General features: G+C 36.8%; 1 pseudogene; it reads left to right on the plus strand.

Annotated features, from left to right (window-relative positions):
• Positions 1-20,994, plus strand: part of LOC103557644 (UDP-glucuronosyltransferase 2B4-like) — a 39,972-nt pseudogene extending 18,978 nt beyond the window's left edge.
• Positions 20,995-23,160: the final 2,166 nt, after the last annotated feature.

Below are 23,160 nucleotides of genomic sequence, written 5' to 3' on the forward strand. Positions count from 1 at the left end.
CGAGTTTGTCAATGGGCCACAAAGAAGCCAAACACCTGCGGCCAGCCTCCAACGACCTCAACTGTTTCCACTACCACTCTCTGGATGTGATTGGGTTCCTGCTGGCCTGTATGGCAACTGCTGTATTTGCCATCACAAAATGTCTCTTTTGTTGCTGGAAGTTTGCAAAAACAGGAAAGAAGGAAAAAAGGGAATAGCTGTATCTGAGGCCTGAAGCTGGTATGCCACACAGATGGGACTCCCCTAGTTAATTTCAGCAAGACGTTGTGATGTAAAAATCCCTTCCTCTTATGACAAAACAAACTTTCATAACTTAGCTTCTCAGATGAAAATTTGTTTTCAAGGGATTTACTGCCTGTTTAAGAGTTAGAAATATGTCATGCCAAAGCAAAGAAGAGGCAAAAGTTAAATAAAAATAAAACTATATGGGCATATTGAGATTTATTACTCTAATACAATTGTTATACCAAAAGAAATTTATTGAGCTTAACTGTGTTTCAGACATCGAATATGGACACAATAGCATTAAGCACTGTAATTGCAATATCAATATTATTATGCAAATACTCACAATATTTTAACTTCATGTTGGTGCAGATTTTGTAATTTTATCTTTTGCAAAAAGAACTATTCATTAGTTAGAATTGTGTAAAATGATTCACCCTTCCTTTTCCACCACTAATGCTGCTTGGATTTACTGTACATCCAGCCTCAGAATCCCTCCTTGCCTAAAGACATGGCAAGATGTTTGCCTTCATCCTGTTTAACTCCTTTCCCAGTGGAATGCATGTGGATTTAGAAATATAACAGCGGCTACCTGCTTCCTATTATACAACCGAGCTATTTAAGAAAGACTTTGGTTTCACTAGCGTATTCTCTTTACCTCACAGCCCTTTAAAAACACTCACCGGGTTGCTTTCACTCTCATTTTAGCCTTTGATAATGGATGGAAGGTCTCAGTTGCAGTTTTGATTAATATAGAGCCTGTCCTCTTAAGGAATTCTTGAATTTTCATTCTCTCCAAATGTATATGTACACACACACACACTCACACAGCCACACACACACACACACACACATACATATATATGCAGGCCCAGTTCTTCAAAACAAGGCACAACACCACTTAGTTACTGCTGATATAGTGAGCAAATCAATGTGTTTGTTGAAGACAATTTAAATAATGATTCTTTTTCTATATAACCATGCTAGAGCAGCATGTCTCATTCTTTATCTCTTTCCTCAAAGCCTGTTGTCTCATCACTCTCATTAACTTAACCTGGAAATGTTAAATCCTTTGCATGACAGAAAAAGAACACATCATCATTTTCCTAAACCTAGGCACACTATGAGTGATCATAATCAAAACAATGCAAAGAATCTAAAAATTATGGAAATAATAGGTAAATCAAATGACACGGATGCTCAACACCCGCTAAGACTTACACATCCGGGAATCACTTTAGGCTCCAAGTGATCCTGGTGAGAAAAACATATCTATCTTTATTGGTCAAGAAGTCCAACATCAAAATCTCACAACAAACATTCTCCAGCATCAGGCATGAAAATATTTTTAAAACACCTTAAAACTTTGATGCTAGGGGATCTATAGGAAAAGTACATCAGAGGGTTTTCCATACAACTCCTCTCGACAATTGACACAGGTTTATAGAAATAATATGGTGCCATGCTAGATAATATTGTTAAATCACGCATATAGCCTTAATTAATAGTCCTCAACTCTATCCTGAATCACACGTAACAGATAAAGGTTGGCAATCATTGTACAGTGAGACACATCACAAATCACAAACAGAAAGACAAACAATCCAACATGAAAATAGATGGAGCATGTGTACAGGCAACTCACAGGAGTAAAAATGGCTTTCCAGGGCAGAGGAAGAGCTGAGCTCCCTGAAGCAGAGGCTGGCTGCGGCTCTTCTGGTGGAGCAGGAGCCACAGCAGCTGGATGTGGTGTCACCTGCCCAGGAAGGCCGCTCTGTCTGGAGATGAGATTATATGCAGAGTCAGCAGAAAGTCCTGCCTGCGCTGGGCGTGCCTGGACAGCTGTGCCTGCGGACCGCGTCCGTACTGGTCGTGGGCAGTGGTGGGCATGGCGGCAGCTGGTGTCGCCGCCCTGGCCTTGTGGACCACAAGCTAGTAGAAAGGAGCAACCTGGCCTGCCAAGTGCTGCATGCGGAGGCACTGGCACGGCAGCGCAAGGTGTTTTTGGCAACAGCCTGTCTGTGCCAACTTGATTAGGACCTGGGTTGCTTGCGCTACTCTCAGGCACTAACATCAGCCAGGACTCTGGACCTGGTCCACCGCTGTCACTTGGTGACTGATGGCTGGGACAGCGTGCCCACTCACTACCTGGCTAATGATGCCTCTGTGCTGGCCAGACAGCCTCTCAGGTTGGCCAGCGCCCTGCGCTTCCAGGGCCAAATCACACTCTATTCACTTTGACGGCGGGCCTGGCCTTCAAGGCCTTCTAGCCAACCTCTCCCAACAGAGATGGTGACCAACTGCTCAGATGGCGAGGTCCTCGGTGTAGTAACTGGAATCCTGCGCTGCCTGCAGAGGCTGGAAGTGTTGAAGATCGCTACAGGTCTGGACCTGTGTTACAGTGGCAGCCTGCTGCCCTTTGATGCCTTCGGAGGACTTTCTGCTGTATTAGGCTGAGAAGCTGCAAGCCTCACTGTCCGGCTTGCAGAGAGCAGAACCGCTGTCACTACCTGCAGGACTAGTGGCTCCTGGCCACCAATACGTGCTGCCCAGTGCATTTTCTGAGTCCAGAAGAGGAGTGAGGTTTTCTCACTTATATTAAGCAAGTTCTAAATTCTGGATCACCCAACCTGTTCTTGGTCATCAGGCCTAAGGGAATGTGCAGACCAGGCGTCATATGGACATGGACATCTGTCATCTCCCTCATGCCTACACATCCCTTTGAAATATTTGGAACAGAGGGGTGCAGAGATCCTGAAACTCTTAAGAGAGACAATCCAGAAAGGGAAGCAGGGCACACAGAAGAGGCAGTTAAATGGGGAGATTTAAGTGACTTGCAATCCACACAGTGACTCCCAGAAAGCCTTGAAGATCCTGCAGTCCTTGAAAGCAGCCCAAGAGTTAGTCTCTTTAACAGTCCCGGGTGTTGTGGAGGGCCTCATGCTAAAATGGATGGCATGTTTGTTTCTGAATTACTGAGTTGACTGGTATAATCTGACCTGAGAAACGTGTGGATTGTCATATAATGCACAATTTAGAGAATTTTTTGATTGGGCAAGGTGGAAAAAAAGCAGAACAGGCAAATAATCTGCAGTTTAAAACACAAAATCTTGTCATTATCATTTTACCTCACGTGTTCGACACCCGTTCAGTGCTGAAAACACCAGGCAGTTCTCGGAAACGGTATTAACAATACATTCATTTACTTTTTTTTCAGTATTGTACGAAAAGCCTGGAATTTTACAAGATGTGTGAATACCTTACCTTTTTACAAGGGGCTTTTTTATTGTAATTTTTTGGCTGATGTAGTTATAAATGTTATAATACTATTTGTTAGAATTGTCTTCTGTTTTCAGTCCTTGAAAGGAGCCCTGAACATGTGAGATGTAACGTTAAGTGTCAGGATTTCGTGTTTTACTAGGAGTAGAATTGCCGGGTACATGATAATAGTTGGTTTAACATGTGAGATCTGTCAGACTGTATTCCAAAGTGGTCGTACCATTTAATGTTCTTAGCAGCAACATATGAGATTTCTAATTTCTTCACTTCTTTGCCACTACTTACCTGTTTCCACTTTTTTGATTTTAGCCATCCTAGTAGTTGCAAAGTGATAACACATTGTGATTTTGAGTTACATTTCAGTGAGGCCTAATGATATTGAGCCCCTTTTCATTTGCTTATTGACAATTTTTATATCTTCCTTGGAGAGATGTGTATTCAGAATCTTTACCCACCTTTCAATTGAGTTGTTTTGTCTTTTTGTTGTTGAGCTGTAAGAGCTCCTTATGCATTCATGACACATTCTCTTATCAGATACATGATCTGCAAATGCATTCTCTAATTCTGTGGGATGATTTTTCAAGTTCTTGATAGTGTCCTTTGGTGCACTAAAGTTTTTCATTTTTATGAGGTCTAATTATAACTATTCCTACTTTGGTTGCTTGTGCTTTTGTGTCATAGCCAAGAAACCGTTGTCAAAGGCAAGAACCAGGTTTACTCCTGCTGTCCGCTAACAGTTATATAATTTTGTCTCCTACATTTGGGTTTAGATTCATATCGAGTTAATTTTTGTAACTGAGGTAAGAATCCAACTTCATTTTTTCGCATTGGATATGGATATCCAATATTCCCACAACCATATTTTAAAAAGCAGTGGTTTCCCCAGTGAAGAGTTTTGGCATCCCTGTCAAAAATCAATTGACCATAAGGTGAAGGCATGTTTCTGGATTCTCACATCTGTTTTATTGATATCGACATCTGTCCAAGGCAGTCTTGACTTTTGTAGACTTGTAGTAGGTTTTGCAGTCAGGAAGTATGAGTCCATGGACTTTGTTCTTCTTTTTCAAGATTATTTTTTCTGTTCAGGTCCCATTGGTATTCCATATGAATTTCAGGATCAATTTGTCCACTTTAACAAAAAGGCCATCGGAATTTTGGCAGGGATTGCATTGAATCTGTGGATTGTTTGGAGTTTATTGCCATTTTTACAATGCTAAGTCTTCCAGCCTGTGGATATAGGATGCCTTTCAATTTGTCTTCTTTAATTGCTTTCAGCAATATTTTTAAGTTTTAGGATACAAGAATTGCACGGCCATAGTTAAATTTAATCCTAAATATTTTATTATTTTGGAAGCTATTGTAAATAGAATTATGTTCTTTTTGCATTTTTCATTGTTAGTGTAGAGAAATACATGGACTTTTGTGCATGAATAACTTTATTAGCTCTAATACTTTTTCTTTGTGGCTTCTTTAGAATTTTCTATATATTAGATCATATCCTTTGTGAACAGAAATACTTTTACTTCTTGTTTCTAATCTGGATGACTTTTATTTCTTTCTCTTGTCTAATTGCTCTGGCAAGAACTCTCAGTACAATGTAGAGTAGGAGTGATGAAAGCAGACATCTTTGTTTCAATCCTCATCTTAGGGGGAAAGCTTTCAGTCTTTTCTAATTAAGTATGATGTTAGCTATGGGCTCTCATACATACTGTTATCATGTTGAATAACTTGCCTCTAATACTACTTTGCTGGCTGTTTTCACAATGACAGGATGTTGGATTTTGTTAAAAGTTTTTCTGCATCTATTGAGATGACCATGTGTTTTTTTTCTCTTCATTCTCTTTATGTGGATTATTACATGGATTTTTTTCTATTGAACCACGCTTGCATCCTGGGATAAATCCCATTTGAAAATGCTGTATAATTTTTTATATGCTGCTAGATTCAGTGGCTGGTATTTTGCTGAGGATTTTTCATTATATTCATTCATCTATCTTACTTAGAGAAAGGTCTATTTCAATCCCTTGCCAATGTTTTAATTGAGTTATTTGTCTTCTCATTATTGGACTGTAAGAATATTTTATGCATTATCAGACATTTGATTTGCAAATATATTCTCTGATTCTGGGGGTTGATTTCTCACCCTCTGATTGGTGTGCTTTCAAGCAGAAAAAATTATAATATTGATGAAATAAATCATTAATGGTTAACTTTTTTCGAATTCCAAAGAAGAATAATGTGGAATTTGTAGTGCCTAGCATGGAGACCATCAATGCAGCGTTTATTACTACTATCAGCGTTATTCCCTTATAAGGACGGTATCCCCTAGGAATACTTTAAATATGTATTATCAAGAAGAAAACAGTAGTACAATTGAATTTAAAAATACTTTTAAATGAGGCAAGAAAAAATAGAAAAAGAAATATAAAGCAGGTTGGACAAATAGGAAAGAAAATACAAGACAAGATAGTAGATGCAAATGTAAAGATGCCACTACTTATAGTAAATCTAAACAGACTAAATCATTTAAACACAAAGATTATCAAACTAGATTTCAAAAACTAACTATGTGTACTGTTTACAAACAGGCTTACTGGAAGTGTATAAGAAGATTGTAAGTATAAAGGAAGGAAGAGATCTATTCCAACAGTAACCGTAGAAAGATGCTCTACCTGTACTACTATCAGACTCAGCAGACTAGGAGCACTAGTAAAAATAAAGATAAATACTTTATGATGGCAAATAGGTTAGTCTTTCAAAAGAAGCCAAATTATTAATTGGTAGCATCTACAGATAAATCCTCCAAATAAACAAAGTAAAAGTAGACAAAAAGAAAAATGGAAACCAACAAATCAATAGCCATAATAGAACATTTTTAAGTACGTTTCTCATGAACATAGAAGGTGACGAAATAATGAATAGATATGAAGAAGATGTAAAAAAAGTTATGAAGAACATATATGTAAAATGTAACCTATGTTATTTATATGATAATGAGGAAAACACAATTTTTAAAAGCATACAGAATTATCAATGGAATTGGCCATATGTGCTGTGGCATAAACCAAAATGCAGTACTTGAAAATTTTCATATCATATGGAGTATATCATCTGGACAGACTAAAATTTTATAAATTATCAAAAGAAAGATAACTAAAAATCTTTAAATTTTGGAAATTAAGCAATACCTTTCTAAATAGTTCAGAGTCAACAAATAAATCATAAGCACACATGCAACTTCTCCTCAAATCCAATTCTAGGTATTATGCAACAGGCATGCATAAATATGTAAACTAAAAGACATATACAAGAATGCTTATGACAGCATTAGTAGTAATGGCCAGTAAATTAATAACAATCCAAATGTTCATCAATCAATAAATGAAGAGATAATTTCTGGTGTTGTCATGCAATCAAATATAATACAGCCAAGTAATCAATCAAAAGCTGCTAGAAAAAAGACAAAAACAAATGAGTACATACTATAATTCCAATAGGTAAACAAGACAACTAGACTACAGTATTTAAAGTTAAGATGTGGTTAATTCAGGAAAAGGAGTAGTGAAAGGGTCCAGGAAACTGCGGTGCTTCTATGTAGCTGTGGAATCTTATATCAATACCTGTGAGTCGAGACATTAGTGTATGCATTTCAAAACAATTTTCTAGCTAATATTGAAATTTTGAGCTGCTCATTTAGGATATGTGCATTTTTCTTATATATCTCATACTTAAAAGGAATGTTTTACAAAATGTACTGTATTTAGAAATTCTAAGGAATCAAATAGCACCAAAAAAATACAAAAAATACCCCACAAAGAAATGTGGGGGATTCTATAATTGCATGGCCAGGAAAAGCCTCTCTGAGATGTTACCACCTCTACTGTAAGGAGGTGGAAGCAAGCTTTGAGGTGTTGCAGGGAAAAATGGTCCAGGAGAGAGACAGAGGAGACTAGGTTTACAAAGATGAGGAGGTGAGAACAATTTAGGTAACTTCCAGAATGAGCTAGAAGGCCAAGGTACCTACTACAGGATCTGCATGGAATAAAGTGATAGTGAGGTTGCCAGGGATATGAACACGTAGGATCCTGTAGGGCAACCACCAGATTTGGAATTTATTCTAAAAGGGAGGAGAAGCCAGACGGAAAGTTTGAGCAGGAAACTGTCGTAATTGGATGTCTATTTCAAAAGTGATTCTGGTTGGAGGAAGAAAAATAAAGACCACAAGGTAGAAGAGAAGAGTAGAAGCACAGGGACTGGTGAGGAAGCAATTCACCCAGGATGACGCAATTCTTCTTTAAATATTTTGTAAGGACCATCCTACAACTGCATTTCCACCATCTCATATATACCTCTTACAATGTCTCATATCATTTCCTCTGCAAGAAAAGATTACATTATGCCAACTTAACTTCACTTTTTAAAATATTTATCATTCATAAAATTCTAATTGAAAAGCCAAACCATCTATGATGACCCAAATAAAAATTTACTATTGCTTCTGCAATTGTACAACATTGATTTTACAACATACGTATGGCACATTTCAAAAGCCTTACATAGGAATGATATGCATAGGTCATGTAACTTCATTTCAGTTGTGCTATCTTTGTGTTTCTCCCTTGGATATACATAAAATGCTATGAAATTGTCAAAAACTCACCACAATCAGCCAATGAAACCTGTACATCGAGCTGTCTTCTGGATCGGGTTGGTCATGCACCACAAAGGAGTCAAACACCTGCAACCAGCCTCCCACGACCTCACCTGGTTCCAGTACCACGCTTTGGATGTGATTGGGTTCCTGCTGGCCTGTGTAGCAACTGCTGTATTTGTGACCACAAATGTTGTCTGTTTTGTTGCTGGAAGTTTGCTAAAACAGGAAAGAAGGAAAAAGGGAGTAGTTATAGCTGAGGCCTGAAGCTACACTGCCTCATAGATAAGAGTTCTCCAGTTTATTCCAGAAAGAAGAACATATGATGTAAGGGTCCCTTCCTCTTAAGACAAAATAACCTTTCACAATTTACCTTCTCAGATCAATGTTTGTATTAAAGGAATTTACTTGCTCTTTAAGAGTTAGAAGTATGTTATTCAAAGAGAAAAAGACTTAGGAAAAAATATATTAGGAATAAAACTATATGAGTATATTCTGAAATTTATTATTCCAACTCAAAACTTATGCCAAAAAAAATTATTAAGCTTAATTGTTTCAAACATTGCATACGGACACGAGAATATTAAGTAGTCGATTGACATTATCGATATTATTGTGCAAGTGCTCAGAATATTTTAACTTCATTTTGATGCAGAACTTGGTAGTTTATCTTTTGCTAAAGATAAAAGATAAGGATTTCTTTTTGCTAAAGAAACTATTCCATAGTTAGAATTGTATAAAATGATTCAGCCTTCAATTTTCTTTTGGGAGACCACTAATGCTACTTGGATTTAGTGTGCATCCAGCCTCAGCATGACTCCTTGCCTAAAGACATGGCAAGATGTTTGCCTTCATGCAGTTTAACTCCTTTTCCAGTGAAATGTATGTGGATTTAGAAATAATGAATTTTTGAAATAATGATTCTTATTCTATGTAACCACACTAGATAAGCATGTCTCATTCCTTATTTCTTTTCTCAGAAGCCTGCTGTCTCATCCTTTGGCATGACAAGAAATGAATATAATAACCGTTTCCTTTTAAACCTAGCCACACTATGACACACCACAATCAACAAAAATGCAAAGAATACAAAAATTATGTGCATTTTTGAAAATGTGTAAATCAAACCACAAGGATTCTCAAGGCCTTCTTGGATCCTACACATCAGGGATTCACTTTATGATCAAAGTGGTCCAAGTTGAGAAACATTTATCTGTACTCCCTCATCAAGGGACCATCATCAAAGTCTCAAAACAAATGTTCCCCAGTCTATGGCATAAATGTATTTTTAAAACAAGTTAAGACTTTGATGCTGAGAGAATTATAGGATAAATTTATCACAGTTTTTCCCATGCGACTCCTCTGCAAAATCGACACATTTTAAAAATAGAAAGTGCCATAATAAATAAATCAATAAAAAATAAAGTGTCACAGTAAATAATATTGTTCAATCATGAATCTTGGCCAAATTTGTTTTTCCTCAAATCTATCCTGCAACACATATAGCAGAAAAAAGATTGGTATCCATTGTATGATGAGAAAGCTTATGTCATAAACAAAACACAAACAATCCAGTATGAAAATATGGAGGATTGAACAGGCGAGTCACAGAAGTAAAATTGACCTATCATGTATAACAAACAGCAAAACCACTGACACTTCAGGAAATATAAATTAAATCAGTAAATTATTTTCCCAGAGATGATTTATCAAACACAAGAATCTGAGTAAATTATTTTTCAGGGAGTATAATGGGGAATAACCCTTTCAAATAAAATTTAAACATACCGTTTAACTCTGTGATTCTACATCTAGAAAACTGTCTGCAGAAAAACTTGTGCATCCACATATTATGTGCAGGATGTAGCCTCAAGCACTTAAATAGCTATCCATCAACAAACCTACAGACCTCCTAAGAAAGTTATGTGATATACAGAAATTACAGGTAGATTACAAGCATTATTGATGAATGCTGTCCACATCACATTGCTAAACAAAAAGCTAAACCCAAGTTTAAAAAAATAAGCATTATGCTCTTCTTTGGAAATAAAATTAAATCTACGTAAATCTGTATATACGCAAAGGACATCATTTGGAAAAATACATAATTTCCAATGACGAGAATTTAAATGTTTAAACTGTGATGTCTTCGTTGCTGACTTTTCACAATACTGTTTTCAAATATTAATTGTGTGGTTTAAAAAATTAATTAATTAAATAAATATATTGATTCAAGATAAATTCCAAGATTCAGCTATTACGTTATCTATCCATTTGTGTCATTCAGAATACATTAACTGACCATAAATCGGGTATACTATCTATTTTATTGAACTGGAGCCCTAATTAAGATGCCTATTTTATGGTTCAAATATCTAGAATAAATATAATACAATGTTTATTAAAAATTTCAATAATTGTAAAAATCTAACACAATTCTTAATGATTTTACTGTTGATATTTAATGAATCTTATAGTAGCTTACGGACCCCTGTTGGCTTACTTCAAAAGGTTATATGTATGGTGATTTAAGGTAAGACTACAGGAGTGGTCAAAGATGACAGCATAGGAAGACCCTGCGCTCACCTCATCCAGCAGACACACTGAATCTACACCTTTGTGTATAACAATTCCTGATGAAGAAGAACTGAGATCTGACTGAATAACAGCTACACAGCAAAGAAAAGACATAGGAAAGGATAGGAGAGATGGAGACATAGCATTGAGGGGATCCCCACCTCCAATGTGGCAATTGGCAGCAGGGAGCGAAATCACAGGAGAGTTGTACAGGTTTGCCTGCCCTGGAGAATAGCAAAAAATCTGTGGTTGAGAGCATCCAGACTAAATGGGAAGTAAATCCAATTTACCAGCCCCAGAGTATCTGCAAAACAGGCAAGGAGCTGCTGGAACTCTCTCCAGGGTGGGAAGTCTCAACAAGCACCATATTTTACATTCCTCTCCAGCAGATAACACAGGAGAGAGCGGGATCCAGATGTTCTAGCCAGCTTGTTAAGGCTGCTGCAGTGACCCATGAAACCCTGGTCCATACCAGCTTCAGCAAATCCATAAAGGAAGTCTCAGTAAGGCAAGCCCTCAACTCACTAAATCAGTGCCCACTCTGCCTCCAACCATCTCACAAGGTGGGCTTTGGCCAGGCAGACTCTGGGAACCACCCATCCCACACTTGCTTCTGATGCAACTATTCCCCAGCAGTGGCTCCCACATGATGAACACTGGGAATAACCTGACCCCTGCCCACTCTGGCTCCAGCCATCCCCAGCTGCAGCCTTGGTGCATGGTGCCTCTAACAGTTCCAAGCATCCCCCAAAGGCAGCCCAGTATGGCTCACACCAGGAAACACCCAGCCACACACAATCGTACAACAGCCATCCTGCCAAGATGGCCCACGTGCAGTACTCTAAGACTCTTCCAGCCTGTGCCCACTCCAGCTCCAGCTGACATGTGAAGGCAGCCCAGACTCAGTGTGCTTCAGGAATTCCCTGATCTGTGACCCTGCCAGCTCCAGCCTGCCTCCCAAAGTCATCTGGCACATGCAGTCTACAGCGGGGATACTCCAACACAGGGCCACTCCTTCAAGACTAGGAGAGGGAGCTATTTTACCTAATATATAGAAACAATCATAGAAAGGCAAACAACATGAAGAGACAAAGATTTATATTCCAAAACAAGGACAGGATAAATCTCCAGGAAAAAAAAACCCTAAAGAAATGGACATAAGTAATTTACGTGATAAAGAGTTCAAAGGAATGGTGATAAAAATGGTCACTAAACTCAGGACAAGAATTGTGGAGCACAGTGAGAACTTCAACAAAGTGTTAGAAAATATAAGAAAGAACCAATCAGAGCTGAAGAATACAATAATTGAAAGGAAAAATACACTACAAGGAATCAATAGCAGATTAGATGACACAGAAGAACAGACAAGCAATCTGCAAAACAAAATAGTGGAAATCGCCCAAGTAGACAGCAAAATGAAAAGAGAATTTTAAAAGATGAGAATAGTTTAAGGGATCTCTGTGTCCACATAAAGCATACTAACATTTGAATTATATGTCTCACAGAAGGAGAAGAGAGAAAGAAAGAGATAGAAAACCTATTTGAAGAATTAACTGTTGGAAACTTCCTCAACCAGAGGAAGGAAATGGACATCCAGGTCTGGAAGCACATAGAGTCCCAATAGGATGAACCCATGGAGATACACAGTAAGACATATCATAATTAAAATGGCGAAAACTAAAGAAAGAATCTCAAAATCAGCAAGGGAAAAACAAGAAGCTACATACAAGGGAACTCCCATGACAGTATAAGCTCATATTTCAGCTGAAAATTTTCAGGGAAGAAAGATGTGGCAGAATTTATTTAAAGTACTGAAAGAAAACACTTGCAACCAAGAATACTCTATCCAGCCAGGTTATCATTCATAATTGAAGAAGAAATAGTTTCTCAGACAAGTAATAGCAAAAGGAGACCATCACCACTAAACCAGCCTTAGAAGAAATGTTAAAGCATCTTCTTTGAGGAAGTGAATCACTAGGAATAAGAAAATATACCAAAAACAATCTCAGTGTTAAAGGCAAATATTTAGTAAAGGCAATGGATGAGCCACTTAAAAAGCTATTATGTGGGGGCCACTTTGTTTCATAGTGGTTAAGATGAACTTCATGCGCTTCACTTAGGCAGGCTGGGGTTCTCAGGGTCAGATCCTGAACACTGATCTATGCATTGCTCATCAAGCCATGCTTTGGAAGTGTCCCACATGCAAGATGAAGGAAGATTGCCACTGATATTAGCACAGGGGCAATATTCCTCAATAAAAAGGAAGATTGTCAATGGCTGTTAGCTCCAGGCCAATCTTCCTCACACCCACACATGAAAACTATTATGAACATTAAAGGCGAAAGTAGTAAAATTCACTAAAACTAGAATAAGTAGTTGAGGGATACACAGAATAAAAAGAGGTAAAAGATGATTTCTAATCTTGTTTCATGAGAGATAATAAAAATGTAGTACTTTGAGAAAGCACTTGAAATTAAGGAATTAGCACCCGAAAATGGACCTCTCTGTATAAAGGCTGATATATATGAACCTCATGGTAACCACAAACAAGAAACCTACAATACTTCCAAGAAATATAAATAGAAAGAAAAGCAAACATAAGAATCAAAAATGCATCAAAACACAAGGGAAGAGACAAAGCCAAGAAGAAAGAAACAGAGAAGAATTACAAAGACAATTAGAAAACAATCAACAAAATGGAAATCAGTACATAGCTATCAATAATTACTTTAAATGTAAATGGACTAAATGCTTCAATCCAAAGACATGTGGTGGCAGAATGGGTAAAAAAAACAAGAGCCATCAATACGTTGCCTATAGGAACTCACTTTGGATCTAAAGACACACACACACTGACAGTGAAAAGATTTTCCATGCAAATGGAAATGAAAAGAAAGCTGGAGAAGGAATATTCATATCATAAAAACATCAACTTCAAAACAAAGACCGTAACAAAAGACAAAGAAGGACACTTCATGGTAATTAGGGGTCAATCCAAGAAGAAATATAAAATTTGTAAATATTTATGCACCCACATATGAGTACCTAAATATGTAGAGACTATATTGACAGACATAAAGGGAGAAATGGACAGTAATACAATAATATTAGAAACCCTTAATACCCCACTTATATCAATGGATAGGTAATCCAGACAGAAAATCAATAAGGAAACATTAGCCTTAAAGGAAACATTAGACCAGATGGACATAATAGATAAAAACCGAATATTCCGTCCACAAACTGCAAGATACACATTCTTTTCAATTGCACATGGAACATTCTCCAGGATATATCACAGATTAAGCCACAAATAAGTCTCAATAAATTTAATAAGATTGAAATTATACGAAGTATCTTTTCTCACCACAACAATATGAAACTAAAAATCACTTTAAAAAGAAAACTGGAAAAAACACAAACATGTGGAGACTAAATAACACGCCAGTCAACAATTGATGTCTCAATGAAGAAATCAAAGAAGAAATCAAAAAATACCTGAAGAAAAATTTAAATATGACATGTGAAATCTTATGGTATAGACAAAAGTCATACTAAAAGGGTAGTTTATACCAATAGAGGCCAACCTCAAGCAAGAAGAAAAACATCAAGTACACAATCTAACAATATACCTAAAGGAACCAGAAAAAGAAGAACAAACAAAGCGCCAAATTGGTAGAAGTAAAGAAATAATAAAAATCAAAGTGGAAATAAATGAAATAGAGAATAAGAAAAGCAATAGAAAAAAATCAATGAAACAAAGACCTACTTCTTTGAAAAGATAAACAAAATTGGCAAACTTTTAGCTAGACTCACCGAAAAAAAAGACAAGTTTCAAACAAATGAAATCAGAAATGAAAGAGGAGAAATTACAACAAAACAAAACCACAGAAATAAAAAGGATTATAATAACTACTAAAAGCTGTGTGCCAAATAATTGGAGACTCAGAAGAAATGGATAAATTCATAGAACTATGCAAACTTCCAAAACTAAATCAAGACTAGATAAAGAATCTGAATAGACTGATCATTTCTAAGGAGATTGAAACACTGATCAAAAACTCCTAAAAAATTAAAGCCTAAAACCAGACAGCTTGACTGATGAATGCTATCAAACAAAGATGACATAATACCTAGCATTCTGAAATATTTCCCAGAAATCAAAGAGGAATGGAAACCTCCTAACTCATTCTACAAGGCCAGCGTTACCCTGATTCCACAACAAGACAATAACCACATAACAAAAGAAAATTACAAGTCAATATCGCTGATGAACACAGATGCAAATGTCATCAACAAAATGCTCACAAATCAAATACAACAATACATTAAAAAGATCATACATCATGATCAAGTGTGATTTATTCCAGGGGTGTAAGTGTGGTTCAATGTATGGAAATCAGTCAATGTGATACACCACATGAAAAAAATGAAGGTAAAAGTCACATGATCATCTCAAGGGATGCAGAGAAAGCATCTGACAAGCTGTAGCACCCATGTACAATAAAAACTCTGAATAAAATAAGTCTAGAAGGAAAGTACCTCAACATACTAAAGGCCATATATGACAAACTCACAGCTAACATCATATTCAATGGTGAAAAACTGAAAGCCATCCCAGGAAGAACAGGAACCAGAAAATGATGACCACTTTCACCACTGTTATTTAACATAGTATTGTAAATTATAGCCAGAGCAATCAGGAAAGACAAATACATAAAACAGATCCAAATTTGAAAGGAAGAAGTAAAATTATCATTGTTTTCAGATGATATGATTTTATAAAGAGAAAACCCTAAAGAATCCACCAAAAAATTAGTAGAAATAATAAAAGAATACAGTAAAGTTACAGGGTACAAAATTAACATCCAAGATTCAGCTATGTTTCTATACACTAACAATGAAAAGGCAGAAAGAGACATTAAGAATACAATCCCATTTACAATTGCAAAAAAAAAAAAGAATAAAAAACCTAAAAATAAACTTGACCAGAGAGGTGAAAGACTTGTACACTGAAAACTATAAGACATTGTCGAAAGAAACAGAAGAAGACACAAAGAAATGGAAAAATATTCCATGCTTCTGGATTACCATAGTTTAAATGTCCACGCTTCCTAAAGCAAGCTGCACATTCAATACTATCACTATAGACCCAATGACATTGTTCACAGAAAAATAACAACGAATCAAAATTTATATGGAGCTATAAAAGGCCCCAACTAGCCAAAGGAATCCTGAGAAAAAAGAACAAAGCTGGAGATATCATATTCCCTGACTTCAAACTTGATGCAAAGCGACAGTTGTCAAACAGCGTGGTACTGGCACAGAAACATTTAGCTCAGTAGAACAGAATTGAGAGCCCAGAAATAAACCCATACATCTATGAACAGCTAATTTTACAGAAGGGAAGGGAGCCAAGAACATACAATGGAGAAAGGAAAGTCTCTTCAGTAAATGGTGCAGGGAAAACTGGACAGCCACATGAAAAAGAATGAAAGTAGACCATAATCTTAAACTCTGCACAAAACTTAACTCAAAATGGATTAAAGACTTAAAAGTAAGACTCGAAAGGATACAACTCCTAGAAGAAAACATAAGCAGTATGCTGTTCAATATGGGTCTTAGCAGTATCTTTTTGAATACAGTGTCTCACCAGGCGAGGGAAACAAAAGAAAAAATAAACAAATGGACTACTTCAAACTAAAAACTTCTGCACATCAAAGAAATCCCTCAGCAAATGAAAAGACAACTTAATTGGGAGAAGATACTTGCAAATCATAAATCTTCTAAGGGGTTAATATCCAAATTTGTAAAAATCCCCATACAATTCAACAAAAGAAAATAAACAATCCAGTAAAAACATGAACAGAGGATTTGAATAGACATTTTTCCAAATAAGATATACAGATGGCCAGTAGGTGCCCGAAAACATATTCAACATCACTAATTATTAGGGAAATACAAATCAAAACTTTAATGAGATATCATCTTGTGCCTATCAGAATGGCTACAATTAATAAGACAAGAAATAAGTATTGGAGAGGATGTGGAGAAAAAGCAACCTCATACATTTCTGGTAGGATTATAAACTGGTGAAGCCCCTATGGAAAACAATATGGAGAGCCCCCCAAAAAATTCAGAATAGTACTACCATATGATCCAGCTATTCCACTTCTGGGGATTTATCCAAAGAACACAAAACACTAAGTTAAAAAGATACTGGCACCCCTATGTTCAGTGCAGTACTGTCCACAGTAGCCAAGATTTGCAAAGAACCTAAGGGCCCTTCAATGGATGAATGGATAAACAAGATGTGGTATATATACACAATGGGCTACCACTGAACCATAAAAAAAGATGAAACCTTTCCATTCGCATCAACATGGATGGACCCTGAGGGTAGTAGGTTAAGTGAAATAAGGCAGATAGTGAAAGTCTGATGGCACACGATTTCACTCATAAGTGCAACATAAAAAGAATAACAACAGCAGCAAACAAACACATAGATGCAGAGATTAGACTGGTGGTTACCAGAGGGGAAGGGTGGAGAGGACAGAGAGAAAGTTTAATACAGCACATCTCTATGGTGATAGATGGTAATAAGGCTTTGGGTGGTGAAAATGATATAATCTACAAAGAAGTTGAAATACAATATTGTACATGTACAACTCATATAATATTATGAACCAATGTTACCTCAATTAAAAAAAGAAAGAAATCATATTAATCAATGCTTTCAATGTTTGGAGTGCGTCCTTGAAGTGTTAGTCGTCGGTTGAATAAAATTTAGCATCACCTTGATATTTGACATTTTTCAATAACTTACACTGTTATTTATAAAGTGCCAAGAGGCTCTTCTTTTCTACATTTAAAGAATTTTCCAACCTAGCAATAGTGGTAATACTCTGGATTCATGCAAAAAGCTACCACTTGAAATTTCTCTTGGAATTAGTGATTAAAAATTAGTATTCTAAAACAGGGTAAATGTACCTATCAGGTAGAAATTATTTATGATTATTGATAAATTATTAAATATCAAAATTACGTAATTTTCACAGATACATAATTGCATACGTTTCTCTTTTTGTAAATCAAAAGATGAAAAACTCTAATAAAAGCATTTATGGAACAAGTGGATATAGTAAACCTCTTTCCATATCACTCATAAAGAAATAAGCAGATTAATCGTAAATTTAGAATATCAGGGCTAGTATAATAAATAGCCAAAATAAATGTGCAGACCATTAATAATTTGCTACTATTTTAGGCATTAAGATTGTAATCACTGTCTAAAAAAATTTGTATACTCTTGAAACTGTCATTCATAATCTCATTTGTCTAATCCAAGTGTGAAACATCATGATTGCATTCATACTTGATTGAATACAAAAAGAGTACATGAAAGATGTTTGCCTATTACATCACTGTTTTAGAACTTCTCATTACTTTGTATCTCTTATCCTCATTAACTCATCTGTCACAATGAACAGGTTTAATTAGATGCCTCTTAATCGATTCAGATTCTGAAATGTTATATCTTAGATGTTTGACTCATGGAATAAGGCGTTTTCTTTACTTGAACAGGTTATATGGAGATTTGATGGCAAGAAACCAGATACTTTAGGGCCAAATACTCCACTCTACAAGTGGATCTCCCAGAATGACCTTTCTTGAGAGACTCTAGAAAACAAACGCTGATATGAGGGTAACTCCAACCAGATGATAATAGTTGACCAGGAAACAAATTTATTGAACATTTATTATTGAAAATTTCAAAATTAACAATTAACTCTCATATTTCTTTCACAGGACTAGGAGGAAGGATACCTGTAACCTTCCTTCTTTTGATTCCTGCACTGCCACCAACTTCCTTCTGCCTTGACATATTACTTTCCAACTCAGTGACTCCACTATTTCATTAAGAGAATATATTCTACTAAAGTCCTTCCTCATTTTTTGTCTCACACATTCTTTTATTTTATGCAGCATGTTCTCTTTCAATTTTGTCCACCTGGCAACCATGTTTTCATTTTTCAAGTCTCAAGTCATACACCAATCTTCTATGTAGCCTTCACTTACCTCTACAGCAGACTTAGGTGTTTCTTCCTTTGAGCTCTGAAAGATATTTTAATGCACATGTATAACAATCTGTTATCTAGAATACAATGCGTCTTCAGTGCCTTATATTGCCCTACTATCATTGTATTCTAAGACATATACTTAATAGTTTGCTGAAATCCACCTAATCCTGTGTCATACAAAACCAAAGCCTTTATAACTCATTGTGGAAGCAACAGCATTTATGAGGTGATCGACCATGGGATAACTATGCTGGGCATTCCTTCATTTGTAGATCAACATGATAACATTCCTTTTCAGATCAAACGGTTAATATTGCTCATATGAAAATCAAGAGAGCAACTGTTAAATTGGACTTCAACAAAACGTCAAGTACATATTTCCCAATGCTTTGAAGACAGTCATTAAGGACTCTTTGTATCACAATTTTTATTTAATAGATAGTATTTACACATAGCTTCTTTTGTCTATGGTGAGAATAAGTTTCATGCTATTTTAAGTGGCTAATTTCAAATTATTAACATTACTTAATCCACCTTAAATCTACTTTTATTTTCATCCAGATATTTATTTCAAAGTTGCATTTTAGCCCCATAGATACAGTGGGTAACCAAGTGGTGCAACAACTTTCTACAAAAAAATGGAAAGTTATATAAACAATGGTAAAAAAAGACACATTTTTAAAACTATGATAGAACACATACAAGGAAAGAATGATAAAGCAAAAGAAATATCATAAAATATATCAATTCAGTACCTAAAATTTCTGAAACTATAAATCTCTTTGTGCTCAAAAATTGATTTCATTATTATCATTTTAAACAAATTTTATAATGAAATATAATTTACATACCATGAAATTCACCTGCTTAAGTACAGAACTGAAATATATGTCGTGTTTTTACAGAGGTATGAAATCATCACCGTAATATAAATTCAGAACATTTTCATCACCACGAAAAGAAGTCTGACGTGTCTTAGAAAACACTTCCCATTCCACCCTGCCCACGTAATTATTCATCAACTTTCAGTCTTTATAGATTAGCCCTTCTAGACATTTCATAAACCCAGAATCATATAATAAACGGGCTTCTACAAATGGCTTCTTTTACATAGGATAATGCTTTGAACTTTCTTACCTGTTATAGCTTTCTAATGCTAAATAATATTCTACTGTAAGGACATTTAATTTACTCATTCATCACTTCATGGATATTTTGGTTGCTTCACATTTGTCTATTAAAAATATTGCTATATATGCTTTTGTGTGGGAACATATTTGGCAGCATCAACCTAGAAGGCCAATGTGCCTACAATAGAGTGTGCATGGGACAAAGTGATAGGCAAAGAGGTTGCCAGGAGTATGAACTTGCACAGTCCTATAGGACAAAAAACAAATTGGAATTTATTCTCAATGGGATGAAAAGCCAGATGAAAATTTTGAAGAGGGAAGTGTCATAAACTGATGTGTTTCCAAAAAGTCACACAGTCTACTGAGAGAAAAATAGACAGTAGAGTCACGAAGAGTAGAAGCACAAGGACTGATGAAGAGGCATTTCACCCATGATGACACAATTACTCTTTAAAAACTTCAACAGCACCATCTTTAATATGAATTTCTACCATGTGAGTTACAGTGCTTAGAACAGCTTCTACCATTTCCTCTTCTAAAGAAAATTTAACTTACCCACCCTAACTTCCATCTTTACCTTTTAAAATAGTTGTCAAAGAGAAAACTCAAATATAAAAGCCAAATTTCTATGAGGCCCAAATAAATAAATATATTACATCTTTTTCAATTCTATGTCATTCATTTTAAACCATATGAATGACACTTTTCAAACCCTTCATGGGAATAATATGCTTGGGCAAATTAACAGCCTTTCAATGTTGATGTCATTGGGTTTCTTTTTTAGGTACAAAGTGAATATTATAAAATTACCAAGAATTTATCATGATCAACCAATGAAACCTCTAGATCCAGCAGTCTTTTGGATGGTGTTTGTCATGCACCACAAAGACACCAAACACCTGCAGCCACCTGACCTCACCTGGTTCCAGTACAACTCTGTGGTTGTGATTGGGTTCTTAATGACCTGTGTGGAAAGTGTTATATTTATCATCAAAAATGTTGTCTATCTTCTTTGTGGAAGTTTTCTAAAAGAAGAAAGAAGGAGCACTGAATGTGGTGGATTCAAGATGACAGTGTAGGAAGAGTCTGAATTTACCTCCTCACATAGACACAGCAAATATACAGCTTCATATGGATCAATTCTCCCTGAACGAAACTGAGAGTGAAAGGAACACCTTCTCCACAATGAAGGATGAAGAGGACCACAACAAGATGGGCAGGAGCGGCAAAGAAAGGCTTTCAGCAAATATCCAACCCCTGACAATGCAGCATACAATACAGCCATGCACCACATAACCATTTTTAGTCGACAGACTGCATGTACAATGGTGTTTCCATAAGATTAGTACCATATAACCAGGCATGCAGTAGGCTACACCATATAGGTTTTTTTTTAAGTGTACTCTGTGATGTGCCCACAATGATTAAATTGCCTAATGACTCATTTTTCAGAATGTATCCTCATCTTAAGTGACACACAATTATAGGGAGGGATTTTACTAAGATGGGGCACTTCTCCTGGAGGAGCAACAAGTTAGTATCCCACTGCAGGATGCTCAGCCCCTGGGACCTGCATCAGAGAGATGAGTCTCCAAAAATTCTGGCTTGGAAAGCCAATGGGACTGACAGCCAAGTGACCCAAAGTGCTATGAGAAACATATTCCTCTTTTAAAGGGCTTGCGTCGGTTCTTACTCTCACAGACTCCCAGCAAAACAACAGCCGTTTAAAAGTACCAATAATATATGTGAAGGAGAGTCATTTGTGAATGTAAAAGAATTGGCTGGATGGGCTGGACAGTTGAAACACTCTTCAGGGACTGAGATGTTGGCAGACACCATTACTGTGCTCCCACCTAACATTACAGAACAGGTAGCATTGCTCAGAGGCAAGGGCAAGCAGTTGTGGCACTATCTCACCACCTTGCTAAATCCAGAGAGATAATGCAGTTGCAGCACTCCCCTATTCTCTGGCTGGCATGGGAGGGTGTGTACACAAGGCATTTTCCTGCTCCCTAACTAAAGTCTGAGAGTCAGGCAGCTGTGACACTCTCCCTCAGGCTGGCTGGGGCTGGAAGATGTAAGCAGTCAACACTCTCTCACTCCCAGCCTAAAACCATTTTCTGTCTCACTCTTAGCCCAAAACCAAAGCAAGAGCTGAGACAAGGCACTCTTTTGTTGTACTGCTGAAACCTGTGGGCAGCCGCATTCAAGTCATTTTCCCTCACTGCCTATTCTGAAGCCAGAGAGCAAGCCCTACATGTTATACTCTCAAGCTGCCTAGTTAATGCCAGCAGACTTGATCAATCCACATTGGGGACTCCTCTTAATTGTCGGGCCCTGGTGGTGAGAGGGGCTGGAGTTCCAGAGCTGCATGGCACTGTAACAATTGGAAAAACAGTTCTTGGCAGGCCACCACACCTAGGGCACTGTACAGACAATAGACTGAAACACAACGCCAAACTTCCTGTGAAAAAGGCCTATTAACACAGCCTGGAGCTTCTCCTTGAGGGACAGGCTTCAAGTTTCCAACACATCTAGATGCTAAGGAGGCACTTCCAGGGAACTCAAACAGAGAAACACCAACCCTGTGCACATCCTTGGCCTCACTATACCTCAATGAGACTCTCCAAAGAGGAGCTTACACTCGTCAGGAGCCCTGATATTTGCAACTATTGCCAGGAGGACATCTCTAGATCTCCTAGTCTGGACGCTGACAGAGATTGTGACTGTGACCCCCAGAACTATGGATACATTTCCATACTTTCAAAGCTGCTGCCTGAAAGTCTGACTTCTAATCAGCCTGAATCTAGATGCTAAATGAGAATCTACCCCTTGGAACACTGAAAGTCTAGGTACACCCTCCACAACAGGGGCTTATCAAGTATAAATTAGGAGGTTTACATAACCACAGAGGTTTGAGAGACAACTGAAAACTAGGGTAAGGTTGAATAAGAAGGATCATCACATATACAAGGCCACTCCATCAAGGCTGAGAGCGGTAGCTGTTTCCATTCACATAGAAACAAACACAGAGAGCCTAGCAAAATGGAAAAACAAAGAAATATGCTCCCCAAAAAAGATAGAAGACAAACCCTCAGAGAAAAAGATCTTAATGGTACAAAGATATGTAATCTGCCTGATAAATAATGAAAAGTAATGGTCATTAGGACACTCACTGAACTCAGAAGATGAATGGTTGTATACAGCAAAAACATCA

The sequence above is a fragment of the Equus przewalskii genome, chromosome 3, assembly GCF_037783145.1.
Source record: "Equus przewalskii isolate Varuska chromosome 3, EquPr2, whole genome shotgun sequence".
Taxonomy (NCBI): domain Eukaryota; kingdom Metazoa; phylum Chordata; class Mammalia; order Perissodactyla; family Equidae; genus Equus; species Equus przewalskii.